Source organism: Euprymna scolopes, chromosome 11 (assembly GCF_053919585.1).
Source record: "Euprymna scolopes isolate OS-2025 chromosome 11, ASM5391958v1, whole genome shotgun sequence".
Taxonomy (NCBI): Eukaryota; Metazoa; Mollusca; class Cephalopoda; order Sepiida; family Sepiolidae; genus Euprymna; species Euprymna scolopes.
Window position 1 is genome coordinate 6,281,786 of NC_136492.1, and position 15,725 is coordinate 6,297,510.

Here is a 15,725-nt window from a genome sequence, read left to right on the forward strand (position 1 = left end):
AAGGGATAGTGTAGCAATAGTATTGGAGAATTGGTAAGGTGTCATTACTTGGGGGGGGCGGTTCATCAGAAACTTGTTCATGTTGGACTTGAAGACATCCAGGTTGAAGTCAGGAGGGAAACAGGCAAGCAGAACAGAGTTCCACAGGCGTGCAGTTCTAAGAAAGAAGCTCTGTTCATGGTATCTACGTTTTGATTTAGGCACGGATAGGGAGTGGGGAAAATTATTGACGGTGGTTTCAGCTAGTCGGGTGTATTTGAGAAAGATTGGCGAGGGGAGACCAGAGAATGGAGCTCAGACGAGCACCTGCCATGGAAATAATGATAGAACAATGACAGGCTCGCTACGTCTCTTCTGTGGGAAAGAGGTTGCAGGGTAGAGAAAAGGGCATCCCCCACCAAGCCACGGAGTCTATTTTGTACTCCGTCAAGGCAGGATAGGTTGTTTTTTGCAGCCCTCACCCAGATGTGGCAGCAGTACTCCATCTTTGGACGTACTTGGCTCTTATATAGATAGAGAATTGTATCATTACATTAGTGAGATATCTTCTGGAGCGGTAGAAGGATCTCACCATTTTCCCAGCGACCTTGGCCACATACTTGATGTATGTGTTCCATTTAAGATTAGGTGTAAAGGTCAAACCCAGGAGCTTATCAAATCCTGGGGCCTCCCTTAGACGAGAGCCATCCATTTCAATTGATGCCAGATGGGGATCAGAGCATTTATGATGTAGAGATAGGAGCTTGGTCTTAGATGCATTAAAGGTAACCAGCCACCTCTTTCCCCACTGTACCACACGCTCAAGATCAGAGGAGAGAGAATCAGAGAGAACATCATCATTTACGGCCTTTGATGTGTTGCCATAGATGGTCGTGTCATCAGCATAGATGTCAACAAAAGATTTTAGTATTTTTTTTTTTTTTTTTGACACAGTGATCACCACTTATCAAGGCCCGGAAGCCACTCAGGGATAAGGGTTATTGCAAGTACATTACGTTAGTGTGGAGATTTGATGAAGTGTTTACTTAAGGGGGCGGTTCATTAGGAATTTGTTAACGTTGGACTTGAAGACATCCAAGTTGTAGTCTGGTGGGAAGCAGGCAGACAGAACAGAGTTCCACAGGCATGCAGTTCTAAGAAAGAAGCTTTGTTCATGGAATCCGCGTTTTGATTTAGGCACAGATATAGAGTGGAGGAAATTTTTCACAGTGGATTCAGCTAGACAAGCGTTTTTTGTGAAAGATTGGCGAGGGGGTACCAGAGATTGGAGTTCAGACGAGCACCTGCCATGGTAATAACGATGAAACAAAGATAGGCTCGCAATGTCTCTTCTGTGGGAGAGAGGTTGCAGGATAGAGAAAAGGGCATCCCCACTAAGCCACGAAGTCTATTTTGTACTCTGTCAAGGCAGGATAGGCTGTTTTTAGAAATGATTTAATGATAGAGAAAACATTTCTAGTTATACCGTAGCTGGAAATCTTGTGTAGTAGGCCTTCATGCCAAACCTTATCGAAGGCCTTTGATATGTCGAGAGCAATTGCCCTAGAAATGAAGCCTTTGTTGAGAGATTCGCTAATCCTATGAGATATAACCGTTAGCACATCTGCTGTAGATCTAGCAGAGCGGAAACCATATTGCGTGTCTCTAAGAAGGTTATTTCTGCTGAGATGGTTGACTACTTCTCTATTTATTGTGGATTCCAGCAACTTACTCATGACACACAGGAGACTTATTGGTCTGTACTGAGAGGGTGAAGACTTATCACCTGAATTCTTAAATACAGGGCATACTGATGAGGTTTTCCAGGGTGTTGGAAAGCACTTCTCCTTAAGGCAACGCTTAAACAGTTTGGAAAGTATGAGGGCAAGTTCTGGTTGTAATTTTTTTAACACTATAATTGGAATACCGTCGGGACCAGTTGCTTTACTGGAGTCAAGGTTCTTGATTAGCTTGGCGACCTCACGCACAGATATTTGTATGTTGCATAGCGTGTTGTTTGTTATAGGAGGGAATATGGGGAGTTGATGGCCTTCGTCATACAGGGTAGAATTTGCCGCAAAGTTTTTGGCAAATAGTTTGGCCTTGTCGGATGCTGTTGAGATGACCTCAGGTCCATTGATAATGGTTGGGATAGAGCGCACGTTTCTGTTCAAGATCCTATTTGCTATTTGCCAGAACTGGTGGGAACCAAGCCACTGCTCAGCTACTTTGGACTTAACGGATTGCGCATATAGTTCTCTTGCATTTTTTATTACTCTTTTACAATGGTTGTTGGCGATTCTGAAAGCAGCTTTAGTTTCAATGCATCTATTACGTTGGTAGCTATGGAAAAAGTGATTTCTGTGTGCGATGGCAGCAGCACATTCGGGGGAGAACCATGGCTGGTTGTTAGGTTTTTGTTGGAATTTTTTGGATGGTATGAATTGGCCTATGCCTACAAGTAACCATTCGGTCGGATCTGATACTATAGAGGACACATCCTTTTTAAACATGGAATGGAGAGGGAGATCAGATATGAATGTACGGAAGCTATCCTAGTCCGCCATAGAGTATCGGTATACAGTAAGGTGGAGAGGTACGTAGATTTATTATATTTCATTTTTATCTTAACTGATATGACGCAGTGGTCGGAGGATCCCAGAGGAGATAGAACGGAACATGAGCATAGCTCAAGGGAAGTGGATAGAAAATGGTCTAGGAGGCTTGCGAACTGACCGGTACTATTGGGCACATGGGTGGGCTCGCGGACAATCTGAGTGAGGTCATAGGCAATGGCAAAATCATGACAGAACCTCCCCTCCTCATCAGTCTTATTTGAGTGGGTCAGCCATTCCACATTATGGACATTGAAGTCACCGCAAATGTGAATGTTAGCTGAGGGATGAGCAGACAGGATGTGGTCGATTTTTTCTGATATACTCTTAAAGACTGTAACTCCACTGTTGTGGGGGCGATAGAGGGCAAATATAAATGCGGTGGTGTAAGCAAGTGCAACCCGGAAGCACATATAAGGTAGATTAGGATCTTCTCTGGAGATATCCCTGCCACATGGGAAGCCATCTTTAATGTGCATTACTGTGCATTAATCGATTTCTACCCATGTTCCGGTCTGAATTCGACCATAACTATTCTTATACGTGTAAGAGGAGGCTATGGGAAATAAAATGATATACTAACTTGATATTTTGTCGCGATGGCGCTTACCAGGTTATGACATTCAGCGCCTCATATCTTAAGTTGTCTCAGTTTGAGTCTATCCGTCACACCTTTGCATTATTCTGCCTTCAATAAATTTGAATTTCTTTTTATATACAATTTTTTTTAGCTAAACTAAACACCATGAACGAATATTTGAAGGTATATAGTTTACTTAAAGCATTGTTTAATGTGTATATATAAAAAAAAATAGAAAAAATAGCATGGAAAAAACTTTTTTCCCAAATTACTAGATCCCATATTAAATAATCCAAAAAAAAGTTGATATACCAAACAACCAATTGAATTTTTATCCTTGAGTGGCTTTTACATTTGGGAAGTGGTGACTGATAAATAATTAAAAAGAAATAAACAAGATGAACTAATAATGTACGCCAAACAGGGGACGAATGGGTTCATACCTATTTCAATGATATTATTGTGTAAATAAATATAAAAGAATCAACAAGGTTTGAACTCTAAAGCACTTGCTTTTTACTACCTGGTTTCATGGTTAAATTTCCCAACTGTTGTGTCATTCTACACTTGTGGATGCAGGGGTTCATACCTTTCTCAATGTCATTTTTTATATCATTCTACATCTGACCGTTTAAAACAAAGAAAACTTTTTTTTTCTTTTTTTTTTACATGGAGGTCACCACTTATCAAGGCCCAAAAGCCACTCGGGGATAAGGGTTATTTTTTGTACAGTAATCAATGGGATAGTGTTGCAGTATTCATTAGTATTGGAGATTTGATAAAGTGTCATTACTTAAGGGGGCGGTTCATCAGGAATTTGTTTATGTTGGACTTGAAGACATCCATGTTGAAGTCAGGAGGGAAACAGGCAAGCAGTATCGTCTGTAAACCTATTTTTATATATAAACTAGCAGGCTGCCCGGCATTACCCGGCCGTAAAATACGCTTAAATATGATATTTTGATTAATGCAGATTTCGTATTTATTATTATATTCTCTTAGATCCAAATGACTCGTGTGACACCACCGAGAATCGAAACCAAAACGTGTAGCTTACGATTTACTTTTTCTTTTGACATTAATGCCTGAGCTATGAAGACATGTTTGCTGCAAGGCTAAAAATTAAAACATAAAACAATAGCTATTACGTTATGCATGCATATTTGTACTGCCGTCGTTCGACCTTCATTTGGCAAATTTCATTTTTTTTGCATCGATTTTCCCCTCAAATGAAACAAATTTAACGTTTCACATGGGTTCGAATACCCTATATATTAAGTTCCGTGTCTGTAAACCAAAAACTGACAGAAGAGTTTGGTAGGCAAAACTTTTTAAACAAAAATATATACGCATACATAAATATATGCAGAAAGTGGTTTGTGTTTACTATAAGCTTTTTACGCAGGTATAAATCATGTAGAATATCTGCATGAATATAATTACATGTAAAGATGATCATCCCATAAGAAAAACGAAAAAAACCTAATAAGGGAATTAATTAAAATGAATGTTTAAAAGAATATGCAAATTAGCTAGATTTTTTTGCTAGTGAATGTAATATAATTTTTTTTTTTTTTTTTTTTTTTTTTTACATAGGCATCACCACATTATCAAGGCCAAGAGGCCACTCAAGGATAAGGGTTAAAGAGTGTACAGTAGAAATTGGACAATATAGTAATCATTAGTAATGAAAATTTGGTAAATTTGATAACTTATATGGAACGGCTCATCAAGAACTTATTTACGTTAGACTTGAAGACAACCATATTGTAGTCAGCCGGAAAGCAGGAAAACGGAAGATAATTCCACAGGCGTGCAGTTCTAAGAAAGAAGCTTTGTTCATGGAATCTACGTTTAGGTTTAGCCACAGATAACGAGGGGGAGGGAATTATTGATAGTGTTTACAGCTAGACAAGTGTTTCTTGTGAAAGTTTGGTGAAGGGAGACCATAGATTGAAGCTCAGTCGAACACTTTCCATGAAAATAACGATACATCAGAGACAAACTCGCAACATCTCTTCTGTGAGATAGAGGTTGCAAGGAAGAGAAAAGGACATCTCCTACGAGGCTACAAAGTCTATTTTGAACTCTATCAAGGCAGGCCAAGTCCTTTCTAGCAGCTCCTGCCCAGATGTGGCAACAATATTCCGTCCTTGGACATACCTGGCTCTTATATAGATAGAGAATAGCATCAGCAGTGAGATATCTACCGGATCGATAGAAAGATCCGACCATTTTTCCAGCGGCCTTGGCAACAGATTTGATGTACGTGTTCCATTTAAGATAAGGAGTAATGGTCAAGCCAAGAAGCTTGTCAAAACTTCAGGCCTCCTGAAGACGAGAGCCATTCATTTCAGTTGATGCCAGATGTGGATCAGAATGTTGATGATGTAAAGAGAGAAACTTAGTTTTAGATGCATTAAAAGTAACCAGCCACTCCTTACCTCATTGTACTACGTGCTCAAGATCAGAGGAGAGAGAATCGGAGAGAACTTGGTCGTTTACTGTCTTAGATGTGTTACCATAAATGGTAGTGTCGTCAGCATAAATGTCTACAAATGATGTAAGGATGTGATTTGGAAGATCATTAATGTAGATCAGGAAAAGAGTTGGGCCCAGGATGGACCCCTGAGGGACACCGGCATTAATACTGTGAGCTTCTGATTTTTGCTCCTCAACTACTATTCTTATGAACCTATCAGAAAGAAATGATTTAATAATTGAGAAGACATTTCCAGCAATACCATAGCTAGAGATCTTATGAAGTAAACCTTTATGCCATACCCTATCAAAGGCCTTAGATATGTCAAGAGCAATTGCCCTAGAAAGGTTGCCTCCATCGAGAGATTCGCTAATCCTATGAGATATAACTGTAAGCACATCTGCTGTAGATCTAGCAGAACGGAAACCATATTGAGTGTCACTAAGAAGGTTATTTTTGTTTAGATGATTTGTTACTTCTGTATTTAACACAGATTCCAGCAACTTACTCATGACGCACAGGAGACTTATTGGCCTGTACTGAGAGGGGGATGAGCGATCACCTGAATTCTTAAATACAGGGCATACTGATGAAATTTTCCAGGGAGATGGGAAACTATTCTCATTAAGACAACGTTTAAAGAGTTTTGTAAGGATGGGCGCTAGTTCAGGTTGAAGTTTTTTGAGTACTATAATTGGAATACCGTCAGGGCCAGTTGCTTTACTGGAATCAAGGTTTTTGATTAGCTTGGCAACATCACGTACAGATATACGTATATCACATAGCGTGTTTTCTGATACAGGAGGAAATATTGGGGGTTGACGGCCTTGATCGCAAAGCGCAGAATTAGCTGCAAAGTTCTTGACAAAGAGTTTGGCTTTGTCTGATGCTGACAAGATTACCTCAGGTCCATTAATAATAGTTGGGATGGAGCACACGCTTCTGTTCAGGATTCTGTTTGCTATTTGCCAAAACTGGTGGGAACCAAGCCACTGCTCAGCTACTTTGGACTTAACAGATTGAGCATACAACTCTCTTGCGTTCTTTATTACTTTCTTACAATGGTTGCTGGCAGTCCTGAAAGCGGCTTTAGTTTCCATACATCTATTACGTTGGAAGCAGTGGAAAAAGTGATTTCTGTGCGCAATGGCAGCAGCACATTCTGGAGAGAACCATGGCTGGCTGTTAGGTTTTTGCTGAAACTTTTTCGAGGGTATGAAATGGTCAATACCTACAATTAACCATTCCGTCAGGTCTAATACTATAGAGGACACATCCTTTTTAAATATGGAATGCAGAGGTAGATCAGATATAAATGTACGGAAGCTATCCTAGTCAGCCTTAGTGTATCGATATACTGTACGATGGAGAGGTACGTCTGGGGACTTATTACATTTCATTTTTATCTTAATTGATACAACAGAGTGGTCGGAAGAGCCAAGAGGCGACAGGACAGAAACTGAACATAGTTCAGGGCAAGTTGTGAGAAAAAGGTCTAGTAGGCTCGCATACTGGCCGTCATTGTCAGGCACACGGGTGGGTTCCTGAACAATCTGAGTGAGGTCATAGGCAATGGAGAAATTATGACAGAATCTCCCCTCATCATCGGTCTTGTTTGAGTGGGTCAACCATTCGACGTTGTGAACATTGAAGTCACCACATATGTGAATGTTAGCTGAAGGATAAGCAGATAAGACTTGGTCAATTTTCTCAGATATGCTTTGAAAGATAGTAACTCCGCTGTTATGGGGGCGATAGAGAGTAAATATAAATGCCGTAGTGTGAGCTAAAGCAACCCGGAAGCACATATAGGGTAAGTTAGGATCTTCCCTGGAGATATCCCTACCACATGGAAAGCTATCCCTAATATAGGCACATATTCCATGCCCATGGCGATCTTGGGGGTCAGATTTAGAAGTTAAGTTAGAGTATCCTTTAATTGCGAACTCTTCTAGGGAAATAGCCTGTCCAATGCCAGTTTCACTTAAAAATAAAAGGTCTGGTTTAGTCTCCTGTAATTGGGTTTCAACCTCTGGAAGGTTAGAACGTAGACCCCTGATGTTGGAGAAGGAGACATGGTAGTAGGGGTCTACGTTGGAAGTTGGAGAACCGGGTTTAATCGTGTATTTTTTCTTGAAACTTGTCATGATGAAATTTTGGAATTTGTGGACTAGGTCGTCAGATTTACTTAGAGCAGGAAAGAGAGGGGAAACTAAGAGAGAAAAAGAAATGAATTTTTTTTTTTTTTTAGCTAATGATAAGGTAAAGCCGTAACAATTACCCACTAGTATGGCATCGAGAGGCCCCACCAGAAGATACTGCATGGTCCAGATTCCATTCACCAAATGGCAATACAGCAGCCCCAGTACTTTGCACCTGCTGATAGGACAGCCTCCTTTGTGGTTAATCCAAGTTCGGGTCCCTGACTATCAGGCGGATAACGTCAGCCCAGACAAAACGTTTACCTCCAGCACCCTTACTAGTGACATGGCTACAAGGATAGACATAGAAACAGAAAATTTCAGCCATGTCTGCCAACTGTTCGCGCAAAATACTGCCAACCTAGAAGACAGCTTTTTCTTCTCCCTTTGTCAGAAAAATCACTCATTAAAAAATGAGGACTGAGGGACAAATAAGAAGAAGCGAGAGTAACAGGAGCTGCCGATAACGCATCCCCAATGCGTTTTCTACTCTCCATTAAAAAAAAAAAAAAAAAAAATTATTAAGTATTCTACTTAATAAAAGTCCAACGGACGCGTTTAAGAGAAAGTATGGTGATAGATTCCCCTCTCACGAACAAAGAATGAGTACAAATTCGTAATCTATTTTTGCAATCAACTTGGTAGATAAATAAACATTTATGGACGAGAAAAAAAGCTAGCATTTAATAAAACAGAAATACATAAATTAAATACTGAAATAAAATGGAGTTATTAATATTTTAATCTGAAAATAAAAAGTATGATTAAAATTGAAATCACTTATGAACAAAAACACGTCCGTCTCCTAAATGTAAACTGAAGTGAGGAATTTAAGTTAACAGCGTTCAAGAGATGTTTTTTTTTTTGAATTAACCGTTAAAAGAAAAGCGTGATTTTATTCTGAACTTTAGCTAGTCACGTTTTAAGAAACTTACGATATAAAAGAAAAGCGGATGGGGGGGGGAGTTCTTCCGAAAGTTAGTTGGTGACGTTATAAGTAATTGCGAGATAAGATGGAAGCCAGCTTCCACGACCCATATATAACAAAGTTGTATTTCTTTTCACAAGAGGACTTCTATGGAGTTTTCCAGAAGTTGTTGAAACGGTGCAACAAGTACATTGAAGCTGGAGAAGATTACTTTGAAGGGGACTTCAGTTTCATGTGTGTACTATCAATAAAAGTTTCATGTGTGTACTATCAATAAAAGTGCCTTTACGAAAAAAAGCCTTATTAAAGGCACCTTGTATTTCAACATCGCGAACCTGGAAAGATGGTGGGATCCTTCTACCGCTCCAGAAGATATCTCACTACTGATGCAATTCTCTATCTATATAAAAGCCAAGTACGTCCAAGGATGGAATACTGCTTCCATATCTGGGCAGGAGCTGCTAAAAACAGCCTATCCTGCCTTGACAGAGTACAAAATAGACTTTGTGGCTTAGTGGGGGATGCCCTTTTCTCTACCCTGCAACCTCTCTCCCACAGAAGAGACGTTGCGAGCCTATCCTTGTTTTATCGTTATTACCATGGCAGGTGCTCGTCTGAACTCCAATCTCTAGTATCCCCTCGCCAATCTTTCACGAAAAACACCCGTCTAGCTGAATCCACTGTGAAAATTTTCCCCCACTCTATATCTGTGCCTAAATCAAAACGCGGATTCCATGAACAAAGCTTCTTTCTTAGAACTGCACGCCTGTGGAACTCTGTTCCGTCTGCCTGCTTCCCACCGAACTACAACTTGGATGTCTTCAAGTCCAATGTTAACAAATTCCTAATGAACCGCCCCCTTAAGTAAACACTTCATCAAATCTCCACACTAACGTAATGTACGTGCAATAACCCTTATCCCTGAGTGGCTTCCGGGCCTTGATAAGTGGTGATCACTGTGTAAAAAAAACAAAAAAAAAAACAAAAAAACTGAAAATGTTTGCTATGCCATAAATCAAACGAACCAAACCAAAGTTATCAGATTTGAATCTCTGACGAAATACGCGCACGTAATCAGATGTTTCACAGGTGCAAATTGACGAATCACTTAATTAACACTTTTCATTCTCACCTATTAACCCAGGTAAGCAGTTTCATTCATTCGTTAATTCAATATACGAGCGGCGTTCCAAAAGTTTTGCCTCCTATTTCTTATTTCGCTAGAATGGATCAGAGGAGACTTTTTTGTTGTTGTTGTTGTTTTTTTACAAGGAAGTCACCACTTATCAAGGCCTGAAGACCACTCGAGGATGATGGTTAATGAATGTAAGATGGTAGTGTAGTAATCCTTACTGGTGTAAGTTGGGTAGAATTTGATTATTTAAGGGGACAGCTCAACAAAAATTTGTTTACATTGGTCTTGAAAACGACCATATTGTAGTCAACCAGGAAACACGCCAGTGAAACAGTGTTCCACATTCAGGCAGTTCTAGGAAAGAAACTTTGTTCAGGGAATCTGCTTTTAGATTTAGGCATTGTATGTAGTAGTTGTAGCTAGTTGAGTGTTTTTTGTGAGAGTTTGGTAAGGGGAGCATAGATTGGAGCTAAGTTGAGCACTTGCCATGAAAATAATGATAGAGCAGAGAAAGGCTCACAACGTCTATTCTGTGAGAAGGAGGTTGCAGGGAAGAGAAAAGGGCATCATCTACTAGGTTTTGAACTCTATCAGAGGCATAGAAAGATCTTGGTCATTGCTGACCTTTGAAGTGTTGCCATAGATTGTGTCATCTGCATCATAAATGTCTACGAATGATCTAAGAATGTGGGTCCTGGATATGACCTTAAACTATATCCGATGGTGAGGCCTCAGCTTGCGGGCTTTGGGGAGTGTGGAGCCTCTCTTTAATTGCCGTTTCTCTCAAGTCGACTCTGATCAACTAAGAATATGATTTGGGAGATCATAGATAAAGATGAGGAAGAGAGTTGGGCCGAGGATGGAACCTTGAAGGACACGAGCATTGATACTATGAGCTTCTGATTTCTGCTCATGAACCACTACTTATAAGCCTATGAAAGAAAGGATTTAATAATTGAGAGAACATTTCCATCCATTCCGAAGCTGAAATTTTGTGAAGTAGACCTTTATGCTATACCCTATCAAAGGCCTTTGATATGTTAAGAGACAAAGCCCCCCCCCGCCCCCGTTGAGAGATTCACTAATCCTGTGTGATATTACAGATAGCACATTAGTTGTAGATTTAGCAGAACGGAAACCATATTGCATGTCGCTAAGCAGGTTATTTTTGCTGAAGTCGTTGGCTACTTCTCTATTTATCACAGATTCCAGCAACTTACTCACTACACACAGGAGACTCATTGGTCTGTACTGAGAGGCAGATGACCGGTCTTTGGTATTTTTAAATACGGGGCAGATAAGATTTTCCAGGGTGTTGGGAAGCACTTCTCCTTAAGGCAACGTTTAAACAGCTTTGTAAGTCTAGGAGCTAGTTCCAGTTGAGGCTCTTTGATCACTAATTAGTGTTTGCAATGATGATGGCTTTTTGTGACACTGGACATATGGACAAGTAAATTAATATTTAGATCAATTGATTCAATGTAATTTTATTTTGATTATAAATGGGTTAAATGCAATTATTTGAGGCCCCCAGAATCATATAGTACCAAGCACCACATATAAGTTATATACACCTCTGTGTTCCCGAAACTCCTCTACATGGAGCGTGGAGTGGAGGTACAGTATACATCTGATGACACAGTAAAAATCCAATGTTTATGAAGGAAACCCCAACACCACCTCTGCTGAAAAACGAAAAATTGGTTGATGTGGAGGCTCTGCTTACCTCCGGCTGTGACTGGCAAATCGTAGATGTCACTCCCAGATGGTAGGGGATATGGCAGGTAGGTTGCCATAAAGTTGCTGCTTCATGGAATGATCTTGCCAAGATATATTTAACACTGATTGTAGCACCGTAAACAAGGACAGACGCCACCATTGCTCTGAATGATCTGTATTTTCAGTTTATCAGTTAGTCTTCAAGTGCATACTGACCGCACCTTATCCAATGCAGCTCATGAAGCAATGTAAGTGCAGTAAAACTTTGTCTTATTTCTTTAATTTTATCAAACTGTATTACTATGTTTATAGGCAATATTAATGCATTTCATTGTCACAGCTCTCACAATAATCATCATCACAACAATAATTATAACCATCATCATCAGAACAATCATCATCAGAACAATCATCACAATAATCATCATTGTTGAAATAAGTGATAGCTTACGTGTTACACTTCATTTTGAAACAAATCCCAAACAAATATCTATTTTAATTCCTGAAGTACACAGGTTATAAGTCACAAAACTTTTTCTGAGTTTTTTTTTTTTTTTTTTTTTTTTTTTTTTAGATGTGACGCGTAGTATCATATTCTGGGAGTCTCATTTGTCGGTTTGAACAGAGATTCCCTCCCATGTCTGACCTCCTTCTTTTCTTCCAACCCTAAATTCTTTCATCTTTTCTTTTCCTTATTGTGTATAGATATTAAATTTCTACTCGCTTCTCCTTCCTGAGAAAGATTATATTTCATTTCATGGTTAAGGTTATGGTCAATTAACGCACACCTCTGTGCTAAGACTAAGTAGTAAGGGGGACTACGAGTATTTTTAGCAGATTGTGATTAGTTCTCCAGAGAAAATAAATATTGCATTCACCGCGTTTAAATACAATAGCTTTTTTGTAATCATTTACATTTGTGTCTGCTTTCTTATGTTTTCCTCGATTTTTACATCCTAAACTGCTCTGGAAATGTTTGGGGTAATCTCCAAAAATACCGTTAGGGCTTACAACATGGCCGCCAGAAGAGTCACGTGATCCGGTTGATCCAAAACATGAATCGTGCAAATGGAAAACGCAGCCTTGAAGGCAAACTTTGACAAACAATCACAATTTGTTTGTATTTAATTTTTTGTTGATATAATGTTGTTATAAAAATAGGCAAACTTTGAGAAACAATCTTAGGTTGTTTTTAGTTAAAACAGTGTTTTTGTACTTAATTATTATGCTTGTTTGTCAAAGGTTGCTTTAAATTTGCGTTTTCCGGTTTCGTAATACGGCAATTCATGTTTTGGATCAACCGGATCACGTGACTCTTCTGGCGGCCATGTTGTAAGCCCTAACGGTATTTTTGGAGATTACCATGTTTGGTTACTTGTATAATGCTCAATCGAAAATATTTGAACCGATATGGATCTTTAGCTTAAGAAGTACACTAAATCGTTGAAAGAATAATTTACTCGCCAAATAATGAGGTAAAATTAAATTTTACTGACAGACCATTAGGTTGTGAGCAGACCAGAATTCCAGAAGAATTTCATATAAAAATGATTTTGTCGGTTTTCCTTAAGTACCCAAAGTCTCAAATTCTTTTGACCTGATATTAATAATTCTTAATCCACAACTTGCATATTTTCAATTGAGTAGTTTGAGTTTATCGGTTGAATATTTCCACACAGGCACACAAACATTTACTGTTTTATTTATTTATTTATTTATTTTATTTTTATTTTTTTACACGGTGGTCACCACTAATCAAGGCCCGGAAGCCACTCAGGGATAAGGGTTATTGCAAGTACAGTAATCAATGAGATAGTATTGTAGTAATCATTAGTATTGGGGGTTTTGATAGAGTGTCTTACTTAAGGGGGTGGTTTGTCAGGAGTTTGTTTATGCTGGACTTGAAAACGAATGAAATCTATTTATGTAAGATATTTTAAATGATGAAAAAGAGGAATGATGTGTGCTGTTGCTAATAGTTGCATTGCGGGACTGGAGTTAATCTGTGTCAATATTTTGTCCAAATAATAGTTCTTAAAGTTCTTTTGTATAATTCGAGGAGAAAATGCCTAGGAGATGACGGCATTTCTTTTGCTTCTCAGATGTGTTAATCCTTTGTAGTAATATGCATGGGATTCCGAAGCTTTTGGACCTTAGAATCATTAGTTTATGTTTAAAAATAATCGTGTAGTTAATAATTTTTTTAATTTTCAGTACACCCCCCCCCTGCTCAACCCTTGCTCATTACGGTCAAAAAGTGCAGATCGCCATGGTATTTATGATCAGGAAAATGACATTTGTATTTTTCGTCTTCTCCAAGATCAAAATGACCGAGAAAAATAGTCTGGAGATTTCTCCAGTGAAGGGGTATGATTTTGCAACAACATTATCAAATTGATGCTTTGTAATCGTGAAAAAAAAAAAAAAAAAAAAATCGGTAACACGGCCAGACATTCTATTCGTCCCCAAGTCAGATTTTCATTTTTGAAAAGAATTATCACCTGCCTTTGAAAATCTGAAAGCTGTTTCCTGCTGCTCCCTTCCATGATGTGGATCTCAAAATCTAAATCGGAGAAATAAATAAATAAGATGTAAAAAAAAAAAAAAATCAATATGCAAATTGCACACCCATTCGACAACAAATGAACCAATCAAAAAATAGCAATCACACACATTTCATTCGTGATGCAAGCTGACCTTCAAATTTCCCGCTTTTCTAGCGATCACCCTGTATTAGGTACAATATAATATTCAATAGAGAATTGGCTTCGTAATAATAAATACAAGATCTGCATGAATTAAAATATATTTAAGTGAATTTTACGATTGGCAAGGCTGGGTTCCTCCCGCTAGTATTTGATAATCACAATCTCTTCGTGTGTAAATAGAGATGCCGTATTTTGTTAAAATGAGGAAATCGGAGAATCTGCTAAAGATGCAATTATTTTATTAAAAATCATTAAATCTTTTTTAAACTTGAGCTTTTTTTTTTTTTTTATTGATTTCAGATCGTAAAATATTCATCATTAGAGCCAAGGATATCCATGAGCCACGGACACTTTAAAAAAAAAATTATTTAAAAAAAAAAACCCAAACAAAAACAAACACTTTATTTGGCTCAAATAATGAATATTGTACTAAAAAAAAAAAGAAGTTATTTAAGGATTTTTAATAAAATATTTGCATCTTAAATATGGTTTTAGGACATCTGTTTATTCAACATTATGTTAAAGAAGTTAATAAAACGGGAAATTAGAATTGCTATAAATATTTGATTTTTTATTTAAAATAATACAATCTCTATATACCTGGTGGTGCAAGGTTGAAAAAATATTAGTGGGCAGAGGGTTTGGTCACATAATATTTAAGATACACCGAATATCATAACTTGTTACGATTTTTCTGAAAGTGGATCACATGTTGGATTTATATGGAAGCATAAAATCCATCAAGTTTCATCTATGAAAATTAAACACAAAATGCGCGGTTGTGAAACATGAGCGCTTTTTTATGTTTTTTTTTTTAAATCTGATTTCATTCAGAAAAAAGGGAAGATGTTAAGGGGTCAAAGTTGAAAAATTGGTACTTGGGGGGGGGGTCATTGGATTTTTATCTGTTTGTTAACTGTTTCATGACTGCATATGTTCGAATCGTTCGTATGACAACATCCTTTTCCTAAGAATTGTAGGTTGGAAAACACTTTGGAAAGATTGTGGGAAGCTGGTCCATCGTGCTTGACTCACGGTCTTTAGGTTTTGGTTTCGATCTCAGCTGAGTATTTTTTTTTTTTTACTTACAAAAAGTGAACTGTTTAGGAAAAAAAAAAAATAATACTCGCATGCACGTCTCAATTTCTTTCCATTTTTTTTTTTTTTTTTACTTTATTTTTTTAAAAAGAATTCAACGTTACCTACGACATTTCTGTTTATAAAGAAAAGTAATCTGCATTAATTAAAATAATATTTTTGCGTATTTTACGACCGGGCAACACCGGGTTGCCTGCTAGTTACAAAATAAAAAAGAGAGTGCATCTTTAACTGGGACGTTAATTTATAATTTCTTTGCTCTTGCGATGTTTTCGCACTG

At 38.1% G+C, this 15,725-nt stretch overlaps 1 protein-coding gene across 1 annotated transcript in view; it reads left to right on the plus strand.

Moving 5' to 3' along the window:
- LOC145287758 (N(6)-adenine-specific methyltransferase METTL4-like) overlaps positions 1 to 15,725 on the plus strand; it is a 769,319-nt gene that overhangs the window by 155,292 nt on the left and 598,302 nt on the right. The gene's annotated exons all lie outside the window — the stretch shown is intronic.